The following is a 9,603-nucleotide window of genomic DNA, read 5'->3' as shown; positions in this document are numbered from 1 at the left end:
ACCTGTGGAAAATAGGTCGCTATAATGTGCACTGACCACCAGGGGGCAGATGCTCAATGCAGGAGCTGCCCCCAGCTCCCAGGCCAGCCAAGGGGAGGGGGGCACCCCATCACTCCACCGGTGGCCCTGCAGATCAGCCCTGATCACCAGCCAGGCCTAGGAACCCTACCCATGCACAAATTTTGTGCACCAGGCCCCTAGTATCCCCATAAAGACCGTCTGAACCCCAAAAGCTGCGTGAGGCCAGGTACAGTCAGAGCATAGGTCATTCTACCCATGATGGAGCTGGGACACAACGGGGTGAATCACTGGCCCAAGACACCTTATGGTTCAAAGACAGGGCCAGTGGCAAAGCCAGGATTCAAACGGAAGCAACCCAAGGCCAAAGCCTTACCCTCAGTAGGGTCGTTAGAAAGTTTAAGGAGTTAATTCGCATGACACACTGATAGGCGCCTTGCACATGCTCAGTCCTCAGGAAAGGCTATGCCCCCCCCCCCCCCCTCATTACAGCACACCCTGGTCTCCGGAGGCCTCGCTCCCTCTCCCCTCAACATTGCATATGCCCTGCACCCCAATCAAAGCCTGTACCTCATCGCAGGGACCTCCGCCCCTCCGTGCTGTGCAATAATAACCCTCTGCCTTAAAACCGCCCAGGAGATCGCAAGGCTGTATTACCAGGGCATTTCCATAGTTTACCATCTGCTGCCTCCTGCTTTACACACGTTCCCCATTAAAGATCCTCCCGCGAAACACAAAACATCCTCCGCCTCACAAGCTGCCCTCCGACTCAGCGCCCTCATTAAAGCGCCCACCCGAGTTAAAGGGCACCCCCCTCCCGATTCCCACACAGCGGGGTCAGCTGCCCGCCGCAGCCCACTCTCCCCAAGAGCACCCCCTCCCCCCAAGATCGCCAACCCGGCCCGCGCACCCGCCGCTCTCCGCGCCGCTCACCTTCTCCGCCTCCACCCCTCGGCGCGAGCGGTTCAACCGCCGAAGCTCCAGCCCCGCCCCGGGATCAGGCTTTCTCACTTCTGATTGGCTCTGGCTTCCCCACAGCCACGTCCCCATTAGTCAAGCAGACGCCCGTCACTCTGTCCCGCCCCAGAGAAGAACCCGCCCCCCAACGCTTGCAATTGGCCAACTCGGAAGAGAGGCTCGAAATGGGTGGGGTTGTTGGCCTCCTTTCCGATCTCCACTGGCTAATTCTTCCTGCCGGTCATACAAAGAGGTTTTGTTATTTTGAGAGGGAAATCCCGGAAGGAGTCCCTTGACCCCGCCCATCACCCCCTGCGAGAGAGTAGGCCGCGCCCACTGGAATAAAAGGCCGGGGAGCTGAGGACCCGGGTGGCGGGGGAGGCGGACGCGCATGCGCAAGGGGAGGTCTTGGCGGTAGTCTGAGAGCTGCGAAAGGGCTCAGCATAGGAAAGACTGAGATTTGTCATCGCTCGGTGCGTCCCAAGCCTGCACTAAGTACTTAGTGGGCCTTGGCTTATTTAAAGTTAGCAACCCTGCAATGGAGGCGCTATTGTAATCCCCATTTTGCCGCTAAAGGAACAGGCTCAAAGGAGTGCAGCCGCTGGCTGGGGACCACACAGCTGGAGAACACCTGTTTCAAGCCAGTGAGGCATCCACGGGCGGACACAGCTTATACAATGCGGTGAAGGAGCAGGGCAGGGGATTGTTCTTTAAGGAACACAAAAATCACAAACACGGCATGTGTGTGAACATGCAAATTTACTTCGAACAAGAAATAATAACAAATTGCATATTTAAAAGAGCTGCCCTAGCTGATATGGCTCAGGTGGTTGGAGCGTGATCCCGTAGGTGGCCCTGGTCGGGAAAGTAGGGGAGGCAACCGACTGATGTTTCTATCTCAAATGTCTCTCTCTCAATCTCTCTCTCTCTCTCTCTCTCTCTCTCTTCCCCTTCCTTTCTCTAGAATCCTTTTTTTAAAGCTGACAAATACCGCAAACATTGCTAAATCCCAAAAGATGATAGCGTAATGTTTTTTATTAATTTACTGCCTGACACACCTCTGTGATATGTTTCCTACTTTTTTGGCTTCATATACTTATTTCACAATATCCTTATCTCCAGGGAGAAAAGTACATTTTCCTTCCTCTAGCATATTTGATGGAACTTTTTTTAGTCATTAGAATTTTTTAATATATTTTTATGGATTTCAGAGAGGAAGGGAGAGGGCAAGAGAGATAAAACATCCATGAGAGAGAATCATTGATCGGTTACCTCCTGCACGCCCCCCATTGGGGATTGAGTCTGCAACCCAGGCATGTGCCTTGATCAGAATCAAACCCAGGACCCTTCAGTCTGCAGGCCGATGCTCTATCCACTGAGCCAACCCGGTAGGGCAGAATTTTTTTTTTTTTTAAGTTTCAGCTTTACAAGTCAGTATTGGTGATGTCATCTAAATTTGCAGGAAATTCGTGAAAACATTCATGAACTTTAACTCATCTGTTAGCTGGAAGTTCTGGAAAATGTTTCCACAGACTGGCTTCTGGCTCATTCCTTTTTTTTTAAATCCTCACCCGAGGATATTTTTCCATTGATTTTTAGAGAGTGGAAGAGAGAGGGAAAGACAGAGAATATGGATGTGAGAGAAATACATCGACCAGGGCCTGGGCTGGGGAGGAGCCTGCAACTGAGGTATGTGCCTTTGACGGAAATCAAACCCTGGACCCTGCAGTCTGCAGGCTGAAGCTCTATCCACTGAGTCAAACCGGCTAGGGCTTGGCTCATTCCTTTTAATTATTCACTCAACTCCCCTGTGAGGTGCTTCTGGAGTGAGACACTTATAGGACAGGTCATGCCACAATAGACTGAGGCTTGCATCTAGTGAGCTAGCACCCTGGACGTTAGGAGCATTCCTGGAAGCCATTCCTACACCATGAAACTCGGTAGGTCATTTAAGTCTACCTGAAAGTGTCTCTGAACCCCTCCAAATAACCCACAAAACTCAGTGTATCCTCAAACCCCATTCCCCCCAGCGAGGTCCCATGAATGCCTGACTACTCCATCGCCACCATGGTAAAGAGAAGTGCAACAGGGGGAAGGGAACTAGAAAAAGACAGTGGTAGCAACCAGTTGCATTTTAAATGTCCTCCTTTAAACGAGACCATAAGAACATATCGGTAGGGTCTTGGAAGGGTCTATGCCAGTGACGGCGAACCTTTTGAGCTCGGCGTGTCAGCATTTTGAAAAACCCTAACTTAACTCTGGTGCCGTGTCACATATAGAAATTTTTTGATATTTGCAACCATAGTAAAACAAAGACTTATATTTTTGATATTTATTTTATACTAGAGGCCCAGTGCACGAATTCATGCACAGGTGGGGTCCAGCCAGCCCACCCCGATGGGGGCCCATCAAGCCGGGCTGGCAGGGGTGAAGGGCCATGGGCAGTCGGCCAGCCAGCCCCACCCCCGATTGGGGTGAGGAGGGGCAATTGGGGGTGGGGCCAGCCATGGGGAGGGGCCGCGAGTGGTTGGCCAGCCAGCCCCACCCCCAATTGGGGTGTTGGAGGCCGATCGGGGGCCGGATCAGGCTGGTTGGCTGCTGCAGTGCCACCGGTTGTTCTGGTCATTTTGGTCATTCCGTCGTTCCAGTCGCTGGGCTTTTATATATATATATAGATATTTAAATGCCATTTAACAAAGAAAAATCAACCAAAAAAATGAGTTCGCGTGTCACCTCTGACACGCGTGTCATAGGTTCGCCATCACTGGCTTATGCCAATCATGGGCCCGGAAGCTTACATGAGCTTTACTATAAACCCACCCTGAACCAGTCATGACGCATTTACTGAGTGACCAGTGAGTGCCAGAAGCTAGTACCGGGAAATCCTACCCTGAGGCAAACAGCCAGTCGTGCCATTTCCACCAACTGGTTTCGGGGGCCCCCTTTCCTCTCTGGGTATGGGTTTTCCTGCCTGTGAATTGAGTATTGATGACAGACTGACATTTAGGGTTGTGATGAGACCTAGCCATAAAAGTCACAAAATAGTCCAGTTAAAAACTCGAGCTTTGGCCCTGGCTGGTGTGGCTCAGTGGGTTGAGCATTGTCCCCTGCACCAAGAAGTCGCTGGTTTGATTCCTGGTCAGGGCACATGCCTGGGTTTCAGGCTTGAGCCCCAGTAGGGTGTGCAGGGGGTCACTTGATGTTTTTCTCTCCTTTTCTCTCTCTCTAAAAAAAAAAAAATCAATAAAAACATATTTTTTGAAAAAACACGCAAATATCGCTATTAAAAGAAGAACTTGAGCTTTGCAGTCAGAGAGACCTGGAATAGAACCCAATGCTTCCTATTACCAGCTGGGGGCACTCCCACCAATCGTGCATCTTCTGTGGGCTCCACTTTTCTCTATCTATAAATAGAGTTCAATTCATTCATTCATTCATTCATTCATCAAACATTACTGAGCACCTGCCAAGTTCCAGGAACTTTCCAGGGTGCTGGGTGTATCAATGAACAAATAGAAAAAGCTCATGACCTGGTGAAAGGGAGATAAACTATAACATATAAATAAATAAATAAATAAATAAATAAATAAATAAATAAATGTCAGATGAAGATAAGTGTTTGGGGAGAAAATAAAGCCGAATAAAGGAGACAGGCTGGTCAGCGAAGGCATCTCAGAGAAGCTGACTTAGAGCAGAGACCTGTAGTCAGTGAAGGAGCCAGCCTCCTGGGTGCAGGAGTAGAGCATTCCAGAAAAAGGAGACAATTAATGCAAAGGCTCTGAGGTGGGAACATGCTGATGCATTTAAAGAACAGTGAGGCCCTAGCTGGTTTGGCTCAGTGGATAGAGTGTCGGCCTGCAGACTGAAGGGCTCCAGTTTCGGGCTCGATCCCCAGTAGGGGGCGTGCAAGAGGCAGCCAATCAATGATTCTCATCATTGATGTTTCTATCTCTCTCTCCCTCTCCTTTTCTCTCTGAAATCAATATATATATACAGTGAGGAGGCCAATCTGAGTGAATGGAAGTGTGGTAGAAGGTGTCTGGGAGGCAGTCAGAAGCAAAGTCGTGTAGGCCATTGTGAATGAGATCTTCGGGTTTTGCTCTGAATGGGAGGGGACCCACTGAAGGAGGGCAGCAGGAGCGTAACTTTACTCATGCCTTAAGTGGTCCTGCAGGTGGTTGTGTCAAAAATAGGCTGTTAAAATAATTGAAATGAGGTAACATTTTGGCAATTCCTCAGAAAGTTAAACATAGAATTACCATATGACCCAGTGTTTCCACTCCTACGTAGACACCCAGGAGAACTGAAAACTGATGTTTAAACAAATACTTGTACATAAATAGTCACAGGAGCACCATTCAGAATTGCCAAAAGGTGGCAACAACCCAAATGCCTATTAATGGATGAATGGATAACAGAATGTGGTATAGCCATACAATGGAATATTATTCGGCCATAAAAAAACATAAAGTTCTGATCGATGCTACAATATAGATGAACCTTAAGAACATTATGATAAAAGAAGTCAGATACAAAAGGTCAAATATTGTGTGATTCCACTCATATGACATGTCCAAAGTAGGCAGATCCACAGGGGCAGAAAGCAGATTAGTGATTCCAGGAACTGGGGGATGGGCGTAAGAATGCAGAGTCACTGTTTAATGGGTGTGGGGTCTCCTCTGGGGATGACAAAACGTTTTGGAACTAAATAGAGATGATGCTTTCACAGTATTGCAAATGTACTAAATATCTCTGGATTGTGCCATTTAAAGTGGTTAATTTCATATGTGGCTTTCACCTCAAAAAATTTTTAAGCAAAAGATTTCTTTTTAAATGATTCAAAAGCGAGATGGTAGCTTTATGAGGGTGGTAGCAGTGGGGGTGGTGGGACATGTTTAGAATCTGCATATATTCTGAAGGTAGAGCTGACAGAATTTGCTGATGGATTGGGTGTTGGGAGGGAGAAGTCAAAAATGATTGCAAGATTTTTTGATCTGAGAATCTGCCAAGATGAAGTTTTCCTTTATTGAGGTTACATGGGGAAGGGGGGATCAGGAGTTTGTTTTTGGAGATGTTGAGGTACCTAATGGACTTCCAAATGAACATGTTGACAGGATAGGTGAATACAGTGGGGCCTTGACTTACGAGTTTAATTCGTTCCGTGACGGAGCTCGTAACTCAAATTACTCGTATGTCAAATCATTAAAGTGAACGAGTGAGACACGTGATGCTGGGCTGACGTTGTGGCGTTCACTGTGACGTTCGCTGCGCCAACTAGCGGTGGGGTATCTGAAGCTGGCTCGTAACCCGAATTTTAGCTCGCAACTCAAAGCAAAAAATCGGCCGAGAGACAGCTCATATCTTGAAAAACTCATTAGTCGGGACACTCGTAAGTCAAGGCCCCACTGTATATGAATCTGAACTGAGGGTGTGCGTGGGGGGGGGTTTCCAACCAGACAGATATGTAAACTTGGGAGACCATCACCAACGGAGTGATGAAGAGAGAAAGGAGAAGGGGGCCAAAGACCCAGCCCCAAGACCCTCCAGTGTTTTAAAATGAGAAAGAAGCAGCAGAGGTGACTGGGATGGAACAGCTACCAAGAAAGGAGGGAAATCATGAGTGTGGGGTGTCTTGGAGGCCAAGGTAAGAAAATAAACCTAGGCAGAGGGTGTGATTGTCAGTGAGAGGCTCTAGTCGCATGAGGTGGGTCACTGGACTGTTGGATTGAGCCATATGGGGGTCGCTGAGATCCTCAAGGGCTGACTTGGCCTAGTGGTGGAGCCAAGCCCTGGCTGGAGCGATTCCAGAATGCTTGGAGGAAAAGAATTGGAGACCTTAGTACAGGTCACTTTTTTCGAGGGTTTTGTTATAAAAGAATGTTGGAGCCCTGGCCGGTTTTGCTCAGTGGATAGAGCATCGTCCCGCAGACTGAAGGGTCCCGGGTTCAATTCCGGTCAAGGGCATGGCCCTGATTGGGGGGGCGGGGTGTGTGGGAGGCAACCAATGTGTCTCTCTCACATTGATGTTTCTCTCTGTGTGTGTGTCTCCCCCTTCCTTCCACTCTTTCTAAAAAATCAATGGGAAAATATCCTCAGGAGAGGATTAACAAAAAATTAAAAAATAATAAAGAATAAAAGAACTTTGGAGCTGTAGCTAGACAGGGAATAAAGCATGTTTGTACCAGAGCGTGTTTTTATGCCAATGAGAAGATCGAGAAGAGAGAGGAGAACTGATGGTGCAGAGAGAGGGAGAGAACTGCTTGACTGACGCCCTGGGTAGGGGAGAAAGGGTGGGATGTAGTGCGCACTTGAGGAAGTGGCCTTGGCCAGGCGTGTTTATGACTTTGACAGGAGGAAAGGCAGAGAACAGGGTCTCAGGAGCAGGTAGCGGGGTAGACATCCTGGGAACCTGTGGAAGTTCTCTTCCGATGGCCTCGCCTCTCGCTGTGAAATAGGGTGAGAGCGAGGACCGTGAGGAGGTGGTAGAGGTCAGAGGAGGGATGAGAACGTGTAAAGTAGCCTTCCAGGAGCATGGGAGAGTGAATGGACAGGAGTGATCTTGAACTTACGGGGAGCCCAGTCTCATTGTAGCGTGTGTTTTTGTCCAGCCGTGTTCGGCGGGTGCAGGCATAGAGTAGCTGGAGAGCTGAGTGACGCCTGCCCACCAGTCTCATTCACACAGGAACTTGGGAACGGGACGTGTCTCCCGGTGGGTGCTGGAAAGGAAGCCGACTGTGATAGTTACCAGTGCTTTGACTTAGCAAACGGAAGGGCTGTGAAAAGGATGGGGGCTACAGATGGGGACACAGAGGCCCAGGTGAGTCCCTTCCAAGTTTCATGCATGATTTTTTAAAAATATGGGATGCGATATTATTATGCCTATAAAATGATCCAAAAGCCAAATCCATTATCAAATTTGCTGACGCAGCAAACATTGCCCAAGCCCCTCTAGGTTGTCCTGTCTGATTATTAAAGCTGTGATAATAGAGCCCTAGCCAGTTTGGCTCACTGGATAGAGCGTCGGCCTGGGGACTGAAAGGTCCCAGGTTCGATTCCGGTCAAGGGCATGTACCTTGGTTGCAGGCACATCCCCAGTAGGGAGTGTGCAAGAGGCAGCTGATCGATGTTTCTAACTCTCTACCCCTCTCCCTTCCTGTCTGTAAAGAATCAATAAAATATTTTTTTTAAAAAAAACTGTGATAATAGGATTCTTTCAGCCCCAGGTGCTCTTCCCGTGTCACCTCAGCGACAGGCAGTGAGGTGGTTACTGAGCCTGTCCACCTGGGTTTGAATCCCAGCTCTGCTTCTTACAGTCAACTTCTCCATGTCTCAGTTGTCTCATCTGTGAAATGGGGATGATAACAGCAGCCTGTGCCCCAGAGTGTTTGGGGATGAATAGATGAATTGATGCATGTAAAGTGCTTAGCACAGTAAACACTCAATAAGCAGGGACCATTGTCATTTCATTAAATCGTCTTAACAAGGGAGAAAGGTACTATGATGACCCCTTGTTTGCTGTGACAGGAGCTAAAATATTAAAGTGTTAGCATTCAAAACCTTACACACACACACACACACACACACACACTTATACACACACAGAGAGGCATGTGTTCATGTTGAGTAATTCTGGGTGGCGATGAAGACTAAAGCCCAGAAATGCTAAACTGATCTGCATAAGAGAGTAAAGCAATGCTTTCACATGCATTAGTCTGGCCCAGCGGTCGGCAAACTGCGGCTCGCGAGCCACATGCGGCTCTTTGGCCCCTTGAGTGTGGCTCTTCCACAAAATACCGACTTCTGCGCATGGGCCACGAAGTTTCAATCGCACTGTACGTGCGCACCCGCACGTGGTGTTTTGTGGAAGAGCCACACTCAGGGGACCAAAGAGCCGCATGTGGCTCGCGAGCCGCAGTTTGCTGACCACGGGTCTGGCCAAACTTAGGCCGCCTAAAGAACACCAAGTTCTAGAGAAGAGTGTGGAAGAGGGGCCATCCAGCACTGAGGGCAGGAGGACGATTGGGTGCATCCTTTCCGGAGAGCAATCTGGCAATACTTTGGGAAGTTAAATGTGAAGATGGCTGACAACCCAATTTCCCCCCTCTCTCCAGCAGGCTCCTAAACGAGGTATGTATGCAAATGAGAATGAGGGCAGTTTAGGTCGCAGAGAGTCCGAAGGAATTTTATGTCCATTATGAGGGCTCCAGAAGCAGAATGTGGGGTACATGAGGGAATACCACACGGTCATATAGAAGGAGCCAGTGCAATGCTTAGTAAGTGCCTGATGCTAAATGCTTGAAGATGCCAGCTTGCAACGGCCTTATAAGAGAGGTACCATTATTTAACACCCTCTATTTTTTAAAATGATTCTTTACTGTTGAAAGTATTACATATGTCCCCTTTTTCCCCTCCATTGACCCCCTCCAGCCCGCCCCTGCTCCTCCTCCCCGCTCCACACTAGGCCCTCACTGTCCCATTATCTGTGTCATTGGGCCATATATACTGTACATGCATACAAAGTCGTTGGTTGATTACCTCCCACCCACCCACCCTCCCCTGACTTCCCTCTGAGATTCCACACTCTGTTCCATGCTTCCACGTCTCTGGATCCACTCCGTTCATCAGTGT

At 48.7% G+C, this 9,603-nt stretch overlaps 1 protein-coding gene across 1 annotated transcript in view; it reads right to left on the bottom strand.

The window, feature by feature from the left end:
* Positions 1–1,001, bottom strand: part of CCDC61 (coiled-coil domain containing 61) — an 11,304-nt gene extending 10,303 nt beyond the window's left edge. Inside the window, exon 1 of the mRNA XM_023748499.1 lies at positions 952–1,001. The gene's annotated coding sequence lies outside the window, so the exon portion shown is untranslated. The remainder of the gene's footprint in view (positions 1–951) is intronic.
* Between the last annotated feature and the right edge of the window lie 8,602 nt (positions 1,002–9,603).

This window comes from Myotis lucifugus, unplaced genomic scaffold, assembly GCF_000147115.1.
Source record: "Myotis lucifugus unplaced genomic scaffold, Myoluc2.0 scaffold_1449, whole genome shotgun sequence".
NCBI lineage: Eukaryota > Metazoa > Chordata > Mammalia > Chiroptera > Vespertilionidae > Myotis > Myotis lucifugus.
The sequence above is the reverse complement of the archived record's forward strand: the minus strand, read 5'-3'. Positions and strand labels throughout refer to the sequence as shown.